The sequence below is a fragment of the Engystomops pustulosus genome, chromosome 4 (genome assembly GCF_040894005.1).
Source record: "Engystomops pustulosus chromosome 4, aEngPut4.maternal, whole genome shotgun sequence".
In the NCBI taxonomy this organism is placed as follows: domain Eukaryota; kingdom Metazoa; phylum Chordata; class Amphibia; order Anura; family Leptodactylidae; genus Engystomops; species Engystomops pustulosus.
The window spans coordinates 115,192,709-115,203,230 of record NC_092414.1 but is presented as its reverse complement, the minus strand read 5'-3'; positions in this window follow the sequence as shown (position 1 = coordinate 115,203,230).

The window sequence follows — 10,522 nt, the reverse complement described above, 5'->3', positions numbered from 1 at the left end:
GGAGCAGGAACTTCAAATTAACTTGACAACAGAACAATGGGAACGAGTATTCCAATTTACGTATACTTCCCTTACTAGTTCAAGACATCAAGAGGGGAACTATAAAATAATATCACAATGGTATAAAGTCCCCCTGAAGATACATGCTATATTTCCAGAGGTTAGCCCATTGTGCTGGAGATGTGGAAGTGAGGAAGGCTCATTTGTGCATGTTTTTGGGTCCTGCCCCGTACTGCAGCCATTTTGGCAAGCAATACAACACGTAATTCTTCAGAAACGAAACATTAATTCTTCATTAATTAGGCCTTCGATCTGGCCTTTGTCCTTCTGCAACATTGTGAATTACCTAAACAAATGTACGTAGGGTCATTATTACAATATCTCTTATTGGCAGCACGACTATGTATACCAATTTTCTGGAAAGAATCATTAGCGCCACCCTTGTCCCTCTGGCTTTCAAAGGTAAATGACATTATGAATATGGAAGAATTAACTAAGTCCGCAAAGGGAGCAAAAGATAAATTCGATGCCACCTGGAGTACCTGGGTGAGATTCAGGAACTCAGAAGTTTATAGGACAATGTCGACTGAAGGGGACAGTTAGGGTTTGAAGGCATGTTTGTAATAAAAGCTGATACCGATGAGGATTTTTGAGTATGGCGGGGAGGAGTGAGTGGGAGGTTGCTGCTTCTGTCTAGGTATTTATTTATTAATTTTTTTCTTGTTTTTCTCTTTTTTTCTATTTATTGCTTGTATTTTGTAAGAGTGGATATTTCTTTGTTTGTCTATTTCGCCGTGGCTTGTAACACTGTGTTGTGTATTTTTGTGGTTTTGTGTATGTATTTATAAAAAAGAGATAAATAAAAAGTAAAGTTTCAAAAAAATAAAACACCAGAACTAACTCGCTACATAAAAACAGCACCAACTGAGATCAGAAGAAAAATTACAGCACAAAAACCCAGATCAGTAAAAAGAATACAGCACAAGAACCCAGTTCAGTACATAAATGCATCACCAAAAACAGTCCAGTAAATAAATGCAGCAGCAGAGCTTCAGTGCATTACATTAGAACCAAGCTCAGTGTAATAATGATGGGCCAGATTTATGAAAAGTAAGATAGTGAAGAGTTAGACTAGACAGTCTTTGCACCATATAAGCATCTGGTGCTGGGTGATAAATCTGTCATAAGACTGTCTAGTCGTACTTTGCACATACTATTAGTTGGCTTACTTTAGGCCAGAAAATTAGAATCGATTCTGTAATGTCAGCATTATTTTTGGCGCACAGACTTTGTTGGCGCGAGGCCACACGCTTTTGTCAAACTAGTCATAGGAGAACCAGAAAACTGTCTAAAACTCTTTATGCAGTGCAGACAGTTTTTAGCGCAAATTAAGAGAGAATTCTGTCATAGACAGATACATAAATCTCCCATTGAGTATTGAGTGCATATTTTGTAGCTCATGGGTAATACCACCACTTATTGTAAATTCAGCAACTCACAGATAATAGGGCAGATTTATTAAGAAGTCTGAAAGTCAGAATATTTCTAGTTGCCAGTGGCAACCAATCACAGCTCCCCTTTAAAATATTCATGAGCACTGGTAAAATGAAAGCTGAGCTGTGATTGGTTGCCAGGGGCAACTAGAAATATTCAGACAGCTTGATAAATCTACCCCAATATGTCTTTGATTAGAGACTCTTTTATTTTCTTTTTTTACTGAAATTTCAGCTTTTTGCACCCACAATTCTTCTCTGCAGATTGAGCAACACTCAGATTTTATGGCACTTTTTTTGCCATTTTGAAAAACATACAATATTCAAATAAAAGGTCATACAGTCCTAAATATGTTAGCATCGAAAACGTCATCAAAAGTAAAAAAAAAAACACTACCCATAGCTCTGTACACAATAAGTATGAAAATGTTACTAGCACCAGAATATGGCAAAATCAAAAAAATTAATTTTTTTCAGGAGGTTTTAATTTTTGTTAATGTATGAAAACATTATAAAACCTATACAAATTTGTTATCCCTGTGATCACACTGACCCAAAGAATAAATGAGACCTGTCACTTGGGGAGCACAGTGAAAGCTGTAAAATACAAGCCCACAAGAAAACTGCCCAAATGCGCTTTTACACCATTTTTTCCCATTTCCAAGTACACAACATTGAAAATTAAATACCATCATTATGAATTGCAATTTGTTACTCAGAAAACAAGCTGTCACAGAGCTCTTTACGTGTAAAAATAAAAAAAATTAGAGTTTTGAAGGAGTTTTGAAAAATGGAAATAAAAATACTCTAAGTCGTTAGGGGGCTAAAGCTGTCGGCAATGAAGGACGGGTTAACACCCAACACCAGTGCTACCAGCCCGTGAACCCTCTCCATTCACCCGAAGCCGACTTATGACGTACTAGTACATCACGTGTCGGTAAGGGGTTAAATTCTGTTAATACAGAATTTGATAATTTCAAGTTAAATATCAGGTACTGAAGAATTTCTAGATTTTAAATTCAGGTAATGCATAAATTGACAATTTCAAGATTAAATTCTGGTAATGTGGAATTTGACAATTTCAAGTTTAAATTACCTCAATGGAAATTTACAGTACTGTGGAATTTTAATAATTTCAAGTTTAAATTTTGCTAATGTGGAATTTAATAATTTCCAGTTAAAATTCAGGTAATGAAGTATTTCACTCTCTACCAACTAATTCAGACAAAGGCACATCCAAGTTGCAGCGATCCCTGTCTGGTTCATCTTAACGCCTTATCACCGACACTAGTTTTCAGCTCAATGACCAGACTCGATTTTTCAAATCTGACATGTATCACGATAATTGGTTATAACTTCGGAACACTTTAACATATCCAGGTGATTTTGAGAATGTTTTCTCGTGACACATTGTACTTTATGTTAGTTATAAATTTAAGTGATAAGTTTTGCGTTTCGTTCTGAAAAAAAGTGAAAATTTGGCAAAAGTTTCTAAAAATTCTTCATTTACCAAGTTTGAAATGTTCTGCTTTCCAGACAGGAAATAAAACTACCCAAAAAGCTTGATAATTAACATTTTTGGAATGTCTTCTTTCTGTTGAGATGATATTTTATTCGTCCTGTCATTTTTCTACGATGTTATGAGGCGCAGAACTTTAGGTGTGATTTTTCTCATTTTCATGAAAATTGCTAAAATTCAGATTTTGAGGGACAACTCAGCTTTCAAGTGACTTTGTAAGGCCTATATGATAATAAAATCCCCAAAATTACCCCACTATAGAAACTTCACCCCTCAATGTATGTAAAGCAACTTTTATTGAGTCTATTAACCCTTTAAGTGTTTCACATGGGTTAAAACAATATGGACCCGCAATTTAGAAACTTTTGAATTTTTGGGGAAAATACATTAATTTAGGCCAAAACTGACAGTTTCATAATAAATAAAATGGTGAAACGCTCTGCAGCGTCTAGTACCCAATTTCTCCCGAGTGTACTGATACCCCATACTTGGTGGTAAACTGCTGTATTGGCGCATGGCCGAGCATAGGATCAAAGCAACGCTATTCACAGCAGATTTGTATTGTCACATTGTACAAGCTATATATTTAAATATTTTTTGTTTTTTGGTAATGCGAACATATGAGGGCTTATTATTTGCATGGTGAGATACAATATATAGATAATTCATTTTGGGGGTCTATAGCTTATTCATGAGATTTTATTAACTATTTCAAGGGTGACACAAACAAAATCATCAATTTTTATTTTGGATTTTTAGCACTTTTTTCCCCCCCTCACCGTAACGTAAAAATAATATTTTATCTTTAGTCTCTGGTTCACTACGATTACGGTGATACCTCATTTATATAGTTTTTCTTATCTTTGCTCAATTTTACTGAGCAAAACCAATACTGGAGAAAATCGCTTTGTTTTTACTATTGACAACTTTTCAGGGCCATAACTTTTGTATTTTTCTGTTTTCAGATCTGGTTGAGGGTTTATTTTTTGTGAAAAGAGTTGTTCTATTCAGTCGTATCATATTAGGGAACGTAGCTTTTTTGATCCCTTTTTAGAACATTTTTTGTGATGGTGTTTGATGAAAAATTGTATATTATGGGAAGTTTTTCGTAGTTTTTTTTTCGTCGTTCACCGAGCGGGTTCAATATTGATTTATTGTACAGATTAATACGGACGCGGTGATGCCAAATATGTACATTTTTCGTGTGTTTTTGTGTTTTATATACTGTATTTGCATTATACGTGTAACTGGGGAGATTATGGGACTTTATTTTATTTATTTATTTAATTATTATTATTATAAAAGGATTTAATCTTTTATTTTTTTACTTTCATACATTTTCCACCTTTTGGCTTGAACAAGTAATCATCCGATCACCTATTCAAGCCTCTACACTGCAATACACTTGTATTGCAGTGTATAGTGTAAGTAACTGAGCAAGCTGCGCATGGAAGGCAGAACCTGGCGAGAAGAGGAGCCGGAAGCCTCGGGTCACTCGCCGGACCCGGGGGCAGCGGCAGGAGGGATCGGATCCCCTGGTAAGCACACCTGGGGGGGGGGGGGGGTCCGATCCACGTGGGACACACTTGCACGCCGCGGTCATACTCGAGTTTTTCCGATCCCGGGTGTTAGTGCCGGGTCTGGGCTGTGATATCACAGCCCGACACCAGCACTATACTGACCCGATGTCCCGAAATCTTCTTCTGATGCGGCGCCGTAGAAAGGCGTCGCGTCAGAAGAAGTACCCTTAATGACCGCCGTAGAATTCGGTCATTAAGGGGTTAATGAACTGAAAGATGTCCAGCACACTTGCCGCAGGACAGCATCTTCAAGGCATAGAGCGCAAGCTCTGGCCACCTGTCCAATTTCCAATCAGAAATTGAAAGGCAAGGACTCATCATCCAATGATGGTGGAGGTTGAAGAGAATTGAATATGGTGGCCATGCTCATTCTCCCTCCCGAGGTGGTGCTGGTATTCCTGCTCATTCACTCATATGTCAGTTGGAAGGTACACCTTGGGACTAATGGCATTGCACAGTGCACATCGGATTTTGTCCAAAACCTTTTGGTGCAGGACTGGGCCTTCTGGGTAAAGTAGTGGTGGCTGGGAACTTCATACTGTGGGACATCCGCTGCCATCAAGTCTCAATCTCCACCAGCATTAATGGGTGGCAATGGCCAGCAATTTGGAAATGCTCCTATTCAAACTTCAGCTTTATATTAATTCTTCACTATTATATTGGAACTGTAGTGTGGACAGACATGGTGATGGTGATTGTGGTGGAAGAAGAAGTGGTGTCACATCCTCACGATGCGGGAGAGACAGGTGGCCTTGTCACTGCAGGGATGGTCGTACAGGCTGAGCCAGCCGAAACAGATGGAGCTACAGCCACAGTACACTGCCATACATGGAGCTACAGCCACAGTACACAGCCATAAATGGAGCTCCAGCCACAGTACACAGTCAAACATGGAGGTATAGCCACAGTACACAGTCATACATGGAGCTACAGCCGCAGTACACAGCCATACATGGAGCTACAGCCACAATGCACAGCCATACATGGAGCTACACCCACAGTACACAGCCATACATGGAGCTACCTGCGCAGTACACAGTCATACATGAAGCTACAGCCACAATACACAGCCATACATGGAGCTACAGCCACAGTACACAGCTATACATGGAGCTACAGGTGCAGTACACAGCCATACATCGAGCTACAGCCACAGTACACAGCTATACATGGAGCTACAGCCGCAGTACACAGCCATACATGGAGCTACACCCACAGTACACAGCCATACCTGGAGCTACACCCAGAGTACACTGTAATATAATAAGATGTTTTCCCAGCAATGATTGGAGTTAGGGTGCATTCACACTGCCATTGTGGGGACGCATACCGTATTTTCCGGGCCATTAGGCGCACCGGAATATAAGGCGCAACAGTCCGATGCGCCTTATATATGTAATAATTCCATATATAAGGCGCATCGGACTATAAGGCGCAGGGTCGGGGGCGTGGCGGAGGTCCGGGGGCGGAGCGGAGACTCGACGCGACGCGACGGGACGCCGAGAAGAGACGCGGAACGCGGGGAAGGTGAGGGGGAGGTGGAGAATAGCATACTTACATAGGTCCCCGCTACCGGAGACAGCAGATCTCCAGCGGGAACTGCAGACCACGCGGCAGAAGCTGTTCGTGCCGCGTGGTCTGCAGTTCCCGCTGGAGATCTGCTGTCTCCGGTAGCGGGGACCTATGTAAGTAGGGTCTGCTGCCCTCATATAGGGCGCACCGGACTATAAGGTGCACTTTGGATTTCCAAGGAAATCCAAGGCTTTTAAGTGCGCCTTATAGTCCGGAAAATACGGTATATGGCTGCAACCTTGGCTGAATGCTGCAGTTATGTATGGACCTTGGTTCTGGCTCTGTATCTAATGTTTGATAGAACGTGATTTACACTTCAATTAGGAGTAGTCTGGTAGTCTTTCTTGTTACATGAAGGGTGGGCCCCCCAAAAAATTTTCTCTGGTGGGCCTAAGGTACTTCAGTCTGACACTGAGTACCACGGTCACTTCCCTGTCCCTTAATTCCTGCTTTTCTCATTTTAAAACACCAGCAGTATTATTTGAGAATATCAGTGACATAATAACAACCGCACTACAATGTACACTCACCGGCCACATTATTAGGTACACCATGCTAGTAACGGGTTGGACCCCCTTTTGCCTTCAGAACTGCCTCAATTCTTCGTGGCATAGATTCAACAAGGTGCTGGAAGCATTCCTCAGAGATTTTGGTCCATATTGACATGATGGCATCACACAGTTGCCGCAGATTTGTCGGCTGCACATCCATGATGTGAATCTCCCGTTCCACCACATCCCAAAGATGCTCTATTGGATTGAGATCTGGTGACTGTGGAGGCCATTTGAGTACAGTGAACTCATTGTCATGTTCAAGAAACCAGTCTGAGATGATTCCAGCTTTATGACATCGTGCATTATCCTGCTGAAAGTAGCCATCAGATGTTGGGTACATTGTGGTCATAAAGGGATGGACATGGTCGGCAACAATACTCAGGTAGGCTGTGGCATTGCAACGATGCTCAATTGGTACCAAGGGGCCCAAAGAGTGCCAAGAAAATATTCCCCACACCATGACACCACCACCAACAGCCTGAACCGTTGATACAAGGCAGGATGGATCCATGCTTTCATGTTGTTGACGCCAAATTCTGACCCTACTATCCGAATGTCGCAGCAGAAATCGAGACTCATCAGACTAGGCAACGTTTTTCCAATCTTCTACTATACAATTTTGATGAGCTTGTGCAAATTGTAGCCTCAGTTTCCTGTTCTTAGCTGAAAGGAGTGGCACCCGGTGTGGTCTTCTGCTGCTGTAGCCCATCTGCCACAAAGTTCGATGTACTGTGCGTTCAGAGATGCTCTTCTGCCTACCTGTTGCCTTTCTATCAGCTCAAACCAGTCTGCCCATTCTCCTCTGACCTCTGGCATCAACAAGGCATTTCCGCCCACAGAACTGCCGCTCACTGGATGTTTTTTCTTTTTCGGACCATTCTCTGTAAACCCTAGAGATGGTTGTGCGTGAAAATCCCAGTAGATCAGCAGTTTCTGAAATACTCAGACCAGCCCTTCTGGCACCAACAACCATGCCACGTTCAAAGGCACTCAAATTACCTTTCTTCCCCATACTGATGCTCGGTTTGAACTGCAGGAGATTGTCTTGACCATGTCTACATGCCTAAATGCACTGAGTTGCCGCCATGTGATTGGCTGATTAGAAATTAAGTGTTAACGAGCAGTTGGACAGGTGTACCTAATAAAGTGGCTGGTGAGTGTAGTAACATATGACACAAATAGTTCCAACACTGGTAGTGTAAGTTAACACTGACACAAATAGGTTTAAGACTGAGTGATCTAAATCTGGTAGTGTAAATGTACACTATTGCTTCTAAATCTGGTAGTGTGAGGTTACAGTGATGCAAATAGGTTCAACACTGTAAGTTAACACTGATGCACTACTTCTAAGACAGCTAGTGCACAGATAAACGAAAACAAATAGGTCTAAGTTTAACAGTGTTAGTTAAAACTGATACAAATACTTTTAAGACTGGTAGTGAGAGGTAACATTGATGCAAATAGATCTACATTGGTAGTATAAGTTAACATTGAAGCAAATAGAACTTAGCTGCATGCACACAATACTTTTCCCTGTGTAAGGAGCAGTATTGTGCTGCATGTGTGTATATACGCCCCCCCCCCCTTTCGGTCGTGTGGATGCAACCTTATACTTTTATTGTAAGTTAACACTGGCCCAAATACTTCTTTATCTGGTAGCGTTGAGTGAGACTGCTGCACATATGTCTCGTAGTTTATCCAAAAATAATCTCCACCTACCTATATAATACCTTTTGAATGTCACTTAGGGATGCCCTAAGACTATATTGACACAGCAAAGAGGCTCATTCTAACGAATCTGTAAATTTGCTGCAAAAATGCCATATACTGCAATACAGTAGTATTGCAGTATATGGTACGAGCAATCTGACCATCTAGGGTTAATGCACCCTAGATGGTCTAAGAAATAGTGAAAAAAAAGAAAAAAAGTTTAAAAAATAAAGAAAATTTATAAAATATAAAAAATTCAAATCATCCCCCTTTCCCTAGAACTGATATAAAACATAATAAACAGTAAAAATCACAGACACATTAGATATCGCTGCGTCCCAAAATGCCCGATCTATCAAAATATAAAAACGGTTATGGCCGGCGGTGACCTTCGAGACGGGAAGTGGCGCCCAAATGTCCGAAATGCGACTTTTATACCTTTTTGCATCACATAAAAAACGGAATAAAAAATTATCAAAATGTCGCACAAACCTCAAAATGGTAGCAATGAAAACGTCAGAAGAGAAAAAATCCAGCTTCAACGGAACCCACGTGAGTATAAAATGTTCAAATTCATTCAGAAATGAAAATCGGCATACAAAAAACCGCTCAGTAGATGTATGTACAGGGTAGTGGGGAGTCCAACAATCACCTACGCGTTTCAGAGATACATCTCCTTAATCATGGCTAATATGGAAATGCAAACGGGAAGTAGATATTCCCATTGACCACAGTCACGTGATGTGCAACGCTGTGATGTCACACATCACGTGCGTGTTTCCATTTGATTGACAACCCTTCTAAATCAAAACGGTACATAAAAACATAACATTGTGATTAAAAACAAACAAGGCAAACATTGTGTATACAATATGGAACATACTTAATGATGGCATGCAGTTGGAAAGTACAAACTAATATTGGTAAATTTCTTCTTGTCTCTTATTCAGACCTTCGGGAACTCGTGTTTGCAGTGTAAAGATCCAGAAGGTTTCTCTATTGAGAAGTTTCCTTCTGTGGTTACCTCCCCTGACAGGTCGTGTAACTTTTTCTATGGCAGTAACGGATAACCCTGAACAGTCACCCTTGTGGATATTTTGAAAGTGCCGGGATACCATGGAGACATTGATGGAATCCTTCTTTCATGCATCGGATATGTGACGGCGTATTCTTGTTTTAAGCGAATATGTTGTACAACCAACATATTGAAGATCGCAAATAGTGCAGGTAATTAGATATATAACAAAGGTCGTGTTACAGTTAATGTACCTATGTATTTTGTACCCTTGTTGTGTGCGCACTGATTTGAACTGTTCCTTTGGTGCAGAGTAATTGCAACAAATGCATTTTTTATGGCCACATTTAAAGAAACCTGTGACCCAAAGCCACCCGTCCTGAGAACCATGCTTAGAGAGAAATAAACTAGGGGATAATTGCATACCAAGGGTCGGAGCCCTTCAAGCCACACAATTAATTTTATTGGGAAGTAAGGACCCCAAATTATCCTCCATATAAAGTATAGGAAGATGCTTGTTGACTATTTGTGTAATTTCGTGAAATTGGAGGCTATACGTGGTGGAAAATGTGATTTGTGACATGCGATTTTTGTTAAATTTGGCCTCAGTTTTGTCTTTCTCATTTTTTTCTTTCAATAACTTGTTTCTAGGGATATCCTGTACTATTTTATGTGCTCTATTTAACATCCAGTTGGGATAGTCCCTTTGCATCAGATCTCCTTTCTTTTTATCAATTTTGTTATTTAATGTATCACTGTCAGTACAATTCTGTTTTATGCAAATCATTTTGCCCACCGGAATATTTTTTATGACATGCTTCGGGTGGCACGATTTCGCGTTTAAAGTAGAATTAAGGGCTACAATTTTAGTGTAAGGTTCCACTTTAACCCATTCAGTGATAATAAGGGTAATGTCCAAATAGTGTATCTGTTGGCTAGACAGCTTGTGAGTGAACCTAAGATTCATACCGTTGTTATTGATATACTCAGAGAAACCCCTCACTTCAGACTCCGTACCCTCCCACACCAGGAGGAGGTCATCAATATAAGGACCATACCACCTGATGTGGGAGAAGAAG